The 14,250-nt window shown below is 40.7% G+C and overlaps 1 protein-coding gene across 5 annotated transcripts in view; it reads right to left on the reverse strand.

Annotated features, from left to right (window-relative positions):
- The window catches only part of HIVEP2 (HIVEP zinc finger 2), a 198,922-nt gene that overhangs the window by 97,593 nt on the left and 87,079 nt on the right, over positions 1–14,250 (reverse strand). The gene's annotated exons all lie outside the window — the stretch shown is intronic.

Genomic DNA, 14,250 nt, shown 5'->3' on the forward strand with positions numbered 1-14,250 from the left:
CTGAGACAAAGGCAGGCTCCCCCTGCCGCAGGAGGATCACTAGGACTGTCAGGCTGTCGAAACGTATATTGCAGACAGGACATCCCTCCTGGCATCCAGTATGAGTGAAGTCCAGGCCACGGCAACAACAGCCTGGCCTGAGGACAGCCTGCACCACACATCAAAGCCAGAGGCCCTGGGAGGCTGGCCAGCCGCCAAAGACGCCTGAGAGCGGCAGGGGAGTGTGTTGCCTTAGGACAATAGCAAACTGGGACGTGGTAGAGTCTGTAAATTCCATGCACTGGGGAGGTCTTCTCAGAGATTTTACCCTCTCCTGTCAGGACTGTGATTTAATTTCCTTTGAAGAAAAAAAAAAAAGAGAGAAAAGAAAAGAATATACATTCCCAAACCTTCTGTCTGCAAAGGCAGACACCACAATGCAAGCTTAATGCACTCTGGTCCTTCCCAGCCAGTGGCCACTGTCTAACACAATACAGCTAAGTGAGATGTGACATTCTCCCAGTCCCCTTAATAGGACATTAAGTCTAAGGAGTAATTAAGATCATTTAAATGCATACATCATTGTTCCATTGCTACTATCCTCCCAGATATTTCCCATCAATTCTGTTTAATTAGAGTAGCACTACACATTAATTATAACCTGACAGTTTTATTGATTTCACAGGGCACATCATACAGTCCCATTTTAGGTACCAAGAATGTAAGGTGAGGCATGAACCTCTCAGTCACAAAGATGACTCAGCCTCTTGGGCTGATGAGGTTCTGGTTCTTCTGCCAGGAGAGGTTTACCCACTTGCTCAACAGAAATAGTTCAGGAATCATCTTATGTCCTCACTTACTTCACAGCATTTTGCAAAACAACACATCAAAAACAAACTAAGGAAAAAAAAAAAAAAAAACCTGTAAGGGTGTAAAAGAAATATCCATCTCCCTCTGTTCTGTGGTCTTAATCTGCAATTCTTAAGGACCAGGATGAGGTGCTGTGAAGCCTATGCAGGTAAAGCTGGCACCAAACAGAAATATGGTGAACTTCTGCCACTGAAGCGACTGGCCCTGCTTTGCGAAGCCATGCTGCAAACATGCTCATTAGAACAGAGAGGGCTGGTCAGTTTTCCTTTCAGAGGAAATGAATTTGAGTTGAGATCACTCAACTCTAATCCACCCTGTACCTCAGGGTTATACTCCCAGCAGCACATGCTCCATTAAGCCAGCAGTTTGTCATAGCCCAGCGTGTCATCCATAATGGCATGTTGGGGGCGGAATCACTTCCAACTCCTCGCTAATCTGGTGCAGGGAATGCCAAGGTACAGAGTTTTACTTGATTGCATAAAACACAGAGTTATTTTCAGCTTCCAAATCATCGTTCCGGCTCTTTCATCAGTCCTAAAGCCATATTATAACCCTTTAAAAATATCTTTTCTATTCAGTTTTCCCTTATTTTAACATAAGCAAACACTTAAAGTAATACCACTAAGTCTCCGAAATATGAAGCCATGAAATGTTAGAAAAAAAAAAGACTAAAAAGTGTTTAAGAGTTTTACACATATTTGTGATTTAAAATGGTCACTACCACTATAGTAGTGCGCCTTGAGTTATCTCCAACTTCCCTATAAAAACCCTGGGCAATTAACACTTAGCAGGACTTCAGTGCCTGATGACAAAATCAATTTTGTTATAGTCACACTTCGAAAAATGACTTTAAAGAGTAATAATAAATAATGAAAATTAAACAACTGGTAACTGATATAGGAAGAACTTCAGCTATTTCTGTAACAATTCCACTGGGATTTGTGCTGAATATTATAAAAACAGGATGTTTTGTTTGTTGTTCTTCATGAAAGACTACCGAACCAGTATAAGACTCCAAAATATATCAAGACTACAAATCTATGTGAAGTCTACCAATATTTTAAAAAGCCAAATGGAATTTTTATTCATGTATTTAACATTTTTGCTCAATGTTAGATGACCTCAGGAAACATATTTCTTATTTTTATGAAAGCCAAAAGGAAACACAGTTATATAACATAATTCTGCAATGGTTCAGCATCACAGTGCAGAGAACTTAATCCTAAATATAGGACTGTCACAAATGAGTCTTCACTGCTAAGACTTCTTATATTTAACATTAACAAAGGATTATCCCATGGTAACCAGATACCTGTTCCATTTAGTTAGGCTAATCCTAACAACATAAGGATTCCAATCACAGACTTTTTCTAATGGTAACGTCAATGAACTGTGATGAAGCTACTGCACCAAGGATGAACTTAATATTAGTGGATTTAGAGGTAACTTTAAGTGGGTATGATTAGCACACAAATACAGTCTTATCTGTAGATGTGGGGTGGGGGGAGGTATCACTTCTGTAAATGAAATCATTATTTTTTACTGCTTAAGTAAATGAAAACATTCATATCCTCTTTTCCTGACACACATAGCTGTATTTGGAAGTGTAGAAGAAATAGGGAGGAAGTATGTTTAGGAAACAATTGCACCTGAATATTTTGCTAAAGGCTGGGCATGGTAGCTCACATCTGTAATCTCGGCACCTTGTGAAACCAAGGTGGGAAGACTGTCTGAGTCCAGGAGTTCAAGACCAGCCTGAGCAACGTAGTGAGACTCTGTCTCTAAAAAATAAAAATTTAAAAAACATTTAACTGGGCATGGTGCACCTGCAGTCCCAGCTACTCAGGTGGCTGAGGTGGAAGGACTGCTTGCATCCGGGAAGTATAGATTGCAGTGAGCTGTGATTGTGCCACTGCACTCCAGCCTGGGCAACAGATCCAAATGCTGTCTCAAAAAACAAAATCTGAAACAAATAGTTGGGCTCTGCTCTGTCCATTCTGATGCTTCTGAAATAGCTGGAAAAGTCACTCAAATAACTGCTGCTGCCATTCCATGAACTGATCTCTATTTACAAGTGCAAGCAGCAGTTCAACCCCAAGTCTATGAAAGGAGCTAGAGGCTTCTCTTTGCTTCTGAGGTCCCAGAGACTACATCTAATCACTAAGACTGATCGTTTTATTTTCTATAAAACTCTAAAAAGTATCTTTTTAATATCTAACCACTTATACACTTTTCTACCAGATGAAATGTATTTTTTCCTATTTCAATATCTATAATTTGCTATTTATGTCGTCTGTTAACCTATTCAACAATCATTTACCATGCACCTATCACACACCAGGCACTGGGCTGCATGCAAAGGTACACAAATGTGTTTTATGATCTTAAAGAATACCGGGCTTGGCAGAAGTAGGAAAAGTGCTGCAGTACAAATTACTATAGGGTCCATAGGAAAGAGGAGTAGTTATTAAGGAAGCTCTGAGAGTGGAGACACTTGAAGTGGATCTTCAGTAATCAGTAGACATTTGTGAGGTGGAAAAGAGGAAAACCAAGTCTGAGAGGAAATATATTCGGTTTTAGAGCAAACTAAGTTTGAGGTGCCTTAGAAACAACTGGGTAGAAATGTCCAAGTAGACATTTGGATGTATAGATGTAGAATCCATGGCAATATGTGAACTGAAAAACTAGTATGGAAGACTATTAGCATCATTAGCAGCTAGAGTCTTTTTTTTTTTTTTTTTTTTTTTTTTTTTTTTGAGACAGAGTCTCGCTCTGTCACCCAGGCTGGAGTGCAGTGGCCGGATCTTAGCTCACTGCAAGCTCTGCCTCCCGGGTTCATGCCATTCTCCTGCCTCAGCCTCCCGAGTAGCTGGGACTACAGGCGCCCGCCACCTCGCCCAGCTAGTTTTTTGTATTTTTTAGTAGAGACGGGGTTTCACCATGTTAGCCAGGATGGTCTCGATCTCCTGACCTTGTGATCCACCCATCTCGGCCTCCCAAAGTGCTGGGATTACAGGCTTGAGCCACCGTGCCCAGCCTTTTTTTTCTTTTTTTTTGAGACAGGGTCTTGCTCTATCACCCAGGCGGTAGTGCAGTGGCACGATCAAGGCTTACTGCAGCCTTGACTTCCCAGGCTTAAACCATCCTCCCGCCTCAGCCTCTTGAGTAGCTGGGACCACAGGTGTGTGCTGCCACACCTGGCTAATGTTTTTGTATTTTTTTGTAGAGACAGGGTTTCACTATGTTGCCCAGGCTGGTCTCCAACTCCTGGGCTCAAGTGATCTGCCTGCCTTGGCCTCCCACAGTGCTAGGATTACAGGTATGAGCCACCGTGTCTGGCCTAGAGTGGGCCAGGGCTTCTGTAAAACAGTCTGAAAAGCAACAGAGAGTAGCTTAAGGGTTGAACTTTGGGAAAAGCCTCAAAGACTAGTAAGTGTGTGAAGGGGTAGAGAACAGACAGGCCTACTAGGCCACAGCATCACAGAACCAAGTGGAGAAAAAATTAAATGATAAACAGAGTCAGACATAAATCAGGTCAAATAAGTCAAAGACCCAAAATAAGTCACTTAATTTCAAAATTAAGAAGTTAGAGATGTTCCTTGCGAAAGCAGGTGGTCAAAACTGTGGAACAGTCAAGACAGGTAAAGTAGTAGCTAGAAAAGCCATCAGGATTATTGGTTTTATTGTTTGTTTTCAAGATGGAAGGGACTGGAGCATATTTAAATTTTTCTAGTTGAGAGACCTTTAACAGCTATGACCCTGAAAAAAAATACAATGCCCTAACAATATTTTACTGGATTAAATTTTGGCCACAGTGGAGAGATAATTATGACTTGATTGTGTTAATATAAAACTTCAAATTCTTAGCAATTGACTACTAATGATGATTTAATGATCTGGGGAGTCTTTAATTGAAGGAATATGCTGTTCTTCTATCAAATAAATCAATAAGGAATCGCATAACACTGTGGAGACATGTTGAAAATGAAACTACTAAAAGGTAAACTTTGACCATATAATTTTCAAGCTGAACAAAGCTTTACGGATCATCCACTGAAATCCCTTATTGTGAAACAGATTTAAAATCAATACAATAATAACAACTTCCACTGAAAAATATCAAAACTAAGTTTAAATTGTGCAAGACAGAAAATGATTACGATAAAGACTGCCCAAACTACTCTGTTTGAGAAACTGTTAAACATTTTATTCAGACATCTAGATGGGAGGGAATTCCTAAGTCTGGCAATTACAAGTTACCAGTAAGGCCACCGAGACAATTTCTGAAGAAGCACCCTGAAAGAATTCTCAGGCTGCTCACTGGCTGCTCACACTCCTAGCACGTAATGACTAACTTATCTTGCTTCAGCTGGCATCATACCTCACCGTGGTTCTCACCCTGAACACTGTCGCAGGACAAGAAAACAGTCACTTTGAAAACAGTAAACAAGAAACCCAACTGAAAAATGTTAGTTTTACAGTCTTGTGGTTTGTGTTGTATGATCATAACGGAAAACCCAGTTTTATTCATGTGATGAAAAATTCAGGAAAAAAAGTGTTTCTTTATAACTTAGAAAATGACTTCTATAAGGTTAGTTTCTGGGAAATATACAAATAATAGAAGCACTTTCATATTCTTTCGTAAGTTGAATTTAGAGTTTTCCAACTCCCTTAAGAGGTGAGAAGGAAAAGCAACAACAACAAGAGGAAGCAACTGTAGCTGGCCTGGAATCAATAAGGCCTGGTAATAGGATTTGGCTCGTAGCCAAGAGTGGGGTCCACCTGCTCTCACTGTGGTAAGACTCAGGGTTGAGGCTCTTTCATATACAGACACACACATATACCACAAGCATGATTTAGTTTCTCTATAAGATGTAGCAGATTGTTTTGGCAAACTAGACTCATTAAGCTGCTGTGATCTCCACAAAGAGGAATGTTAAAAGTTTGGGTTGACTATTGAAAGCTTTAAGGAAATGAAAGGTCTAGAAATGGTAATGGAGTTTGAAACAATCATCAGAGAGAAAGATAAAAAATAAGCAACACTTACTGAGTATTTTCACATTTAATCTTTTATGAGGCAGGTACAATTATTACTCCAGCTTCCAGAGGATTTGAGGTCCCAAAAAGTTCAGGAACTTGTCTATAGCCTCACCGTAAGTGCTGGAGAGAGTTTTTTTTTTTAATACTTTAAGCCTGACTCTGAACCATCCCTCTTGAAAATAGACACAGTGGCAATATAAAGAGATTCATGGGTTGAAGAAATCTAAATATCCTGCCATGACTGGCACCCAATTTTCAGTTCTAGTCATAATAATTCTGACCTGACAAAAGGATCACTATGCCAAAAGAATGTTTAATGTATCGAACCATTCCTGATTACTCACTATTTGAGCTGGTAAGACAGAACCCCATGGTGGAAGAGTTTCAGTGGGGTTCACTCATGTCTTTATACAACAATGATACGCTGCTTTCACACTTAGAACGAAGGTCATTGCTTTAAATTTGGCAACAAAATCAAAGTCTTTCTTATCCGGCTCAAGAGTATTATTTTACTCAGATCATTGTCCTAATTTACTTTGGCAATAAAAAGTGTTTATTACTATAAAGTTAGGCTAAAATTGATGGGTTTGGGAGACTTTACATACCATGTTCCACTAGGTTAGTTTTGGAGGGCCTGCCATGCTTCCTATCTTTAGAAAGTATAGTCTATTTCTCCCTTCTTAAAACTACAGATTTCTCCCCAAAATTTAAAACTTCAATACATGATATTATTTTAAATTTTAACTTTATTATTGGGAAATGACTTTATTTAATTTTTCTATCAAGAAGTAGCATTCTGCTTTTTTTTAAATAAAATGCTCACGATAAACTCTTTTTCCTCTCATTCATTCAATTATTCATTCAACAAACAATTGTGCATTCCCATAAGCCATGATTCTTGTCTTCACAGAGCTCAGGGGCTAGAGAAGATCAGACATTGAAAACAGAAGTTAATGTGTAGACCACAAAACAAAAGGCATGCTGTGTAATCAATTATATAACAATATTTGAGAAAGGCAGCACTCTTCTAAATTCTTTAAAACTTGGGAGCTAAGTATCCCTCCTATCATGATCTGAAATATAGAGTAATTCCTAAATCCACCACAGATACACTTTATTTCAACAACTCCCAGATGTCTCAGGACACCCTGAACCCAGTTTCAAAACTCATCAGCATAGATTTTTTTAAAGACTTCTCCAAAGAAGTCACTGGCCCACCACTGTCACATTCTAGCTTAGGTAGAATTATCACTTAATCTAATGAATCAATTTGTGCAGTTTGACAAATTTAGAGTAAGAGGGGAAAAATACATAAGATACTCAGAATTGGAAAACCCTTTAGGTCTTAGAGTCTTCTGTGTTGTATCCTTCTTAGTCTAAAACGATAAATATTCCTACCTTTGAAAAATTTGATATAAATGTTTGTCATTTGATGCAGAAAATGAGGTATTTTTGTGCTTATCTTTGAATTACTCTAAACTCCTCTTAGTTTAATTGCATACTTGTACAACATATACCTCTTTTCTTACTTTTTCTAGAATCTGCTAAGATTCCAGTTATTTTCTTACTGACTTCCTTCAGCTGGTAGCTAGATCCATGGATCAAGGTATTTTTATTTTCCTCTCTTGGCAGACTAAGTTCATTTGGCACAGATTTGTAGACAATATCATGTCCAAAAGGAATCCAAGGAAATTACCAGATACCTATTTTTTTCCACATCAGAGAAGCAAACTCTAACTAATCCAGCTTGTCTGCCCTCTGAGCTTGGGGCTTAGTGTGAGAAGTTACACTCCCAGTAGAGGGGGGACTCTAAGCTGGCTACCCAGAGGGTCTCCCTGTGGTTTCCACAAGAACTCACTAGTAACAGGTGCTAGCACCTGTTCTTCTGGCTCCCAGAATAGTTCCTACTTAAAATGAATCATATTCTAACAGTTCACTTTTAAGCTTACTATTTGAAATTTGGAATGTGTTTCCCTCTAAAACCAGTGTCATAAATACTGGTTGGCATGCCAGGCCACCCTTCAAAAGCCTGTATAACCTGATTTAGAATTTGCCTAATGCAATGTAATAAGAGCAACATAGAACCTACCCGCCTTAGATGGCACAGCTTCTTGTCAAATAGTCACACTGAGAAATTGAGTCAATAGGATATGAAACTGCCTTTTCCTACAGGGACCATAAAAGTCTAGGTGAAACTCTAACGGGTAAGTAACAAAGTAAGAATAGGAAGACACAGATGGGCCAGGGGCATCAGTAGGAAGAATCTCAGTGGTTCTTGTCTTTTGTCAGGGCAGCAGTGGTGGTCCAGGTAGCAACAGGTAGTGGTCTCTGTTGCATTGGTAGCAACAGAGACAGCAGAAGAGTGGAAGAGAAAAGAGGGCAGGGAAAATAAATGAATCAGAAGCTAGAGCAGCATTTGAAAAGGGAGTGTCCTAGAATTGAGGGCAAGAGAATTGATGAAGAGAAGGGAATTCTGACCACAAGTCAACCGGGGAATTCCCTGGTTGGGGTTGCCATTCACTCCGTCACTAACTGGGAATAATCACTGTTTAGTCACATAATGTTCAGTCTTTGTTTCTTACTCTGGTTTCTTAAATTCAAGCTCTGTGTCGTTCATAAAAACCAGGCTCAGGCTGGTGGCTGTGCAATGCCCCTCAGATTTATTGTTAGTCTGGGGTGGTTCTCAATTAGGGCGATTCTGCCCCCTTAAGGGACACTAGGCAATGTCTGGGAGTTCTTTCTGGTTGCCAAGACTGGGAGTGGGAAGGGGTGTGCTATTGTACCCTGGTGGGTAGAGGCCAGGGATGCTGGTAAGTATTCTACAATGCCCAGGATAGTCGTCCACAACAAAGACTTATCTGGCCCCAAATGTCAAACCATGCTAGAGTTAAGAAAACCGGTAACATTATAACCCTGCTGCAATAACTTTCTGGTACATGTTACTGTGCTCCTGGTGTTTAAGCAAGTGATTATAACAAAAATCCTGTAGACTGTTACTCAAACTTCATCGTGAAGATCTGCTCAACCAAGAGAAATTCTACAAAAAAACCCATAGTATTCTTCAGAATTACAAAGTGTGACATTTGTTTTTTAATTGAAGATGTCCAATCAAGACAGCCAAACTTTGGGAGGCTGGCAGAAAGGGCATGGTATGAACTTGGTCTCCTGAATGTAACTGAAGTTTTCCAGGGAAGGCACTGCACAAAATCCCCTGTGGATGTGAACCCTGCCACCAATACCACATCCTGCTTCTCAAGCTTTTCCATAAACAGCAGTTGTATTCCTCCCCAAGCATCAAATGACAACCCAGGAACATGCACACGTTCCTGAAATGCTCGCAGCCACCCAGTATTAAAGCAATAATCTCCCCCCGGGAAAAGTCCTACTAGGCCAGATGTAGGAAAAAGAATGAAAGCAGGCACAGCTTTCAGGTCCACTCCACCACAGATGACTCCATGACCAGGGCAAGGAACGTTAAGTAATTTCTTTCTGGTCCTTTTTTTCTTCAACTAAAAGCAGAAAAAGTTTGGCTTAGTCATCTCCAACTTCACTTTCAGTTCTCACCATCATGCTGGTTTTCTTCCCAAAAGGTAAAGAGAAGGGAATTGGCTCCACAGAAAGTAGGTAAGAGTGAGCCTGTGAAATCCGCTTCCTTAAGGGTCCTAATCACATGGAGTGTCTGTGGGCTACAACAGATGAATCACCGACGTGGTAGTTCACCCACAAGAGCAACTTTTATGAACAAAGGCGAAAGTTGGCCCCAAGCTTGATAGGCGAAGCCTCCTTTGAGCTGAATGAAGGCCACATGAGAAATGCTGACTGTGAGAATGAAGGACCAATCTTTGTGTGTGCACAGCAGGGAAAGGACTAATCCTTCCACACTGGCCTCCTCTGCCACAATCTTCTGTACAGATAACCATCATCCCCAGAGCACCATCTTTTCATTAGGAAAGACAGAAGAAGAAGAGTACAGTGCGTTTTAAACTGTCTCTGTATTATAACAAAAATCACAAACAAAAACAAAATGGGCACAAACAGTATGAATTTAAGGAGCCTTTAATTGTAATGGGCAAATACTTTATGTACTTATAACCATGTGGTAGAAACCCAAATTAGTTCTGGGGAACCTCTCAACTATACTGAATTATCTACTGAGAGAGGTTTTGTTCATGGATCTACAGTAAGAAAGGAATCTGTTTTCCTGAATCTCCCCACTGAGTTTTCTATGCTGTGCTTCTGTTCATATGCTTAAGTGAGCCATTTAAAAGGAAGAGTGTCAAAGGTAGACTCAGGCTTTACCAGTATGAAAGTGAAAAATTGTATTTGTATCCACAGATTTCTAAAATCTGAGTATGCAAACTTATTAAAAATACACTATAGTGGAGGCATATATAAGAAGTGAAAGTAATAAAATGCATTTCTTATTACTGCCATTTCAACATTATCACAACCTCACAGGGCTATGTTTTCCCAAATGAAACAACAGAATTTTAATGTGTCTGAAATTTGAGACCTTCTGATAAATTATGCTTGTTTGCTGGTTTTGTTGTTTTTCGGTTTGTTTGTTTTCAGTAAAGGCTTGCACTTTATAAAATATCTGTCTTCAGTATTTGACAGCACTTAACAACCATTATCTCATTACTTTTTACCACATCCTGGTAAGGGGGAAATGGCAGGTAACTGCATCACTCTTCACTAAAAAACAGACAGCAAGGGGTTAAAAAAAAAAAAAAAAAAAAAAGGTGTCCCAGTTCCACCTACTGCATGCACCACTTTAACATCTAGGATTCTCCCCAAACCATTCTCACAGAAAAAAGTGAAAAGAATCTCCTTTGACTCGCTTTGGTCACTGCCCCCAAGATACTGAAGACTCAAAGATACTGAAGACTTCAATGTACAGTACATTGGGGGTGAAACTAAAAGGCATATGCAAGAAGTTGACTCCCCTCTCACTGCAAATAATTCTAATATGACCGATGTGCTACAGAAATCAATAGCAGTAATGACTACCTTTTCTGGAACTGCTTCAGCAGTGAGCTGGAGAGGGGGCCTTGCTAAGCCCAGGCACACTGCCTGGATCAAGCACTGAAAACAAGCTTCACAAAAGAGAAGCGTGAGTAATTTACTTATTAAAGAGATAACTGTAAAGTCTGATACAAACAGACAAGCGTAAAGCCTTCGATGCACAAACCAAATGCTTGGCTTGGAGACTATAAAATGCAATCAGCAATGAAATCTAGGTTATATTACTCAACTTTCAAAAGTCTAATGCCCCTCTTTATCCTTAGAAAGATGACACAAAGAAATGACCTGTGAGGGAGAGTTCTGGTTACCAGGGGCTCCCCAAAGACACTGAGCCCACAGCAGGAAGTGGAGGGGAAACCTCAGTGACTGGTCTGAGACCAACCTGGTCTTCCGTGTAAGGTACAATGCAGATAAAGGGGATTACTGTACTTCCAGTGGGTTCTAAAGCATTCTACATTATTCAAAAGGACAAAAATCTAGTCAGGTGTTGCCCAAATGGTCTCCTCTGTGATCATTTTTCTCATGTTATTCAGAAATGTAGTGGTGATAGTGCATTTGTGAGACTCTGTGGCCAGGAAACGACATCTCTGTAACCCCAGTTTTAAAATCATGACTTCACTGTCACCAACCAGCAAATACCAAAAACAAAAAGGTAAAAATGTCTAAAACACTGTTAGAAAGTGAAGCTTGAGTTCATGAGCAAATTAGAAAAAAAAAAAAAAGTCATTTGCCATCAGATGTTGTAAGTCAACTTAAAAAAAAATCCAAATAAAAAGAGAATTCAAACAGTTCTTCTACAATAAGCTATTGTATAGCCCCTAGATCTAAGTCATTCATAACTCCCGGAAATAACTGCATATTCGCCAAATGCTCTTATTTTGTATGTTCTCATGGGGTTTCAGGACTTGTGCAAATTGTTTTCCAAGCACCATCCAGCCATAATGACCAGGTTAGAACTGATAATTATGCCTGCCTGTCTATAGGTTTGTCAGCTAAAGAAATCCACAGACGGCTGCATCATGAGCAGAATTCTACTTCGGGTGCAGCTGTGCTGACCACACTGCATTAGAAAAACAACCCTCTTTGCAATAACCAGTTCTGGGCATCACTGGTTAAAAAAGACTAGTTTCCTGTTTTTCTCAAAAACTTCAGAGTGTGGGTGTTGCTATTTTTTACCCCACCCACACATTTTTCTTTTTAATTGTTGAAGATTAGGTGCTGTAAACACCTAATCATGAGCATTTTTTTTATATTAAAACTCTGGGTTTAATTTGAGGTCAGATTTATTCTTTTCCAGAAGGGGACTCCCCTTTGTTAAGACTTGTGTGGCTTCTCCTGCGGGAGCAGGGAAGCCACGGGGCTGCAGGCTGCTGTTTAGGAGGCTCTGGGGTCAGGTCTTGGGTGGGGGAACTTATCTGTGGTCCGGTGTTCCCCAGGCAGCTGTCCCCCACCATTGGCCTCCTGATGGTCTAGCTATGCATGGTCCCCGGCAGGGATGCTGCAGCTGACCTAGGGCAACAGGTGGTTGGGGGAAGACGGGCTATTCCCCCTAAAAGAGTATCTCAGCCCAGGCTTGGGAAACAGCCCTTACTGATGAAGGCCGGGTGACTAATAGTGACATAAAGTATCAAGATCCCAGACATATCATCTTATTTCTGTTTATACTATGCCATTTCTCTTCCTCACTTCGAAATGTTATTTCCTTTCTTTCAAGAGGAGTTTGAAGTATATGAAGGCGTGCACATTCTAGCAGGGCTGCTCCTGGTGCCTGACCCCCTCACTTCACTCTGGTCCCTCTGCAAATATCACCACCTTGCAGATCCCCCCTCTCCCCTACCTAATTAACACACAGGCATGAGTGCTGGGCAGGATGACAGATATCTGTCTCCCGCTCTCAGAGGACGTAGCACTGCTCTGTTCACTCCTATAACGCCAGTGCCTTAAACAGTGCTTGGAAAATAGCAAGTGTTTGATTAATATTTCTTGAGAATAAATGACCCCCTCCCTTATCTGCTTTATCTTTTATCACACCTCCTCTCACCTGCTCTCTTATTTTATTTATTTATTTATTTATTTTTTATTTTTTATTTTTTTTATTTGAGATGGAGTTTCACTCTTGTTGCCCTGGCTGGAGTGCAATGACACGATCTCGGCTCACTGCAACCTCCACATCCTGCGTTCAAGCGATTCTTCTGTCTCTGCCTCCCAAGTAGCTGGGATTACAGGTGCCCACCACCACGCCTGGATGATTTTTTTGTATTTTTAGTAGAGACAGGGTTTCACCATGTTGGCCAGTCTGGTCTCAAACTCCTGATCTCCAGTGATCCACCCACTTTGGCCTCCCAAAGTGCTGGGATTACAGGTATGAGCCACCCTGCCCAGCCCTCTCACCTGCTCTCTTGGGCACACCTCTCTGGAAACCTTCATCTACTGTATGCAATTTGTTTACATCTGTCTTTTTTATAATCCATAAATTCGTGGAGCTTGAGGACTGGGCCCAGCACACCTGGCATATAACAAGTGCTCAATAAACATCTGCTGGGTGTTATTAAATGAATAATTTGTGATTACCCACTTTGAAGCCAGGAACTATGTAGATACAGTAGAAAAACATTCTGTCTTTGATTTTTTTTTAACCAATACTATAACTTTTTATCCCTACAAGAAAAGTCTGAGGCATTTCCTCAGCCAACAATATATGCTTAAAGGCAAAGCAGTAAGACTTAATCTAGGAGGATCACTTGAGCCCAAGAGTTCGAGACCATCCTGGGCAACAAAGGGAGACTCTGTCTCTACAAAAAATTAAAAAAATTTATGATGTCACATGCCTGTAGTCCCAGCTATTTGGGAGGCTGAGATGAGAGGACTGCTTCAGCCCAGGAGGTCGGGGCTGCAGTGAGCTATGATCCTGCCACTGCACTCCAGCCTGGGCAACATAGCAAGACCCTGTCTCAAAAAAAAAAAAAAAAAAATCCACATAAGCTTGTCGAAACAAAGACTAAAGAAATAAAACCTTAAAACAAAATGATAAATGAGGCAGGACGCGATGGCTCACGTCAGTAATCCCAGAACTTTGGGAGGCCAAGGTGGGCGGATCACCTGAGGTTAGGAGTTCGAGACCAGCCTGGCCAATATGACGAAACCCTGTCTCTACTAAAAATAAAAAAATTAGCCAGGCATGGTGGTGTGCACCTGTAATCCTAGCTACTTGGGAGGCTGAGGCAGGAGAATCACTTGAACCCGGGAGGCAGGTGTTGCAGTGAGCCGAGATCACAACATTGCACTCCAGTCTGGGCAATAAGAGTGAAACTCCGTCAAAAAAAAAAAAAAAAAAAG

The sequence above is a fragment of the Piliocolobus tephrosceles genome, chromosome 5 (assembly GCF_002776525.5).
Source record: "Piliocolobus tephrosceles isolate RC106 chromosome 5, ASM277652v3, whole genome shotgun sequence".
NCBI lineage: Eukaryota > Metazoa > Chordata > Mammalia > Primates > Cercopithecidae > Piliocolobus > Piliocolobus tephrosceles.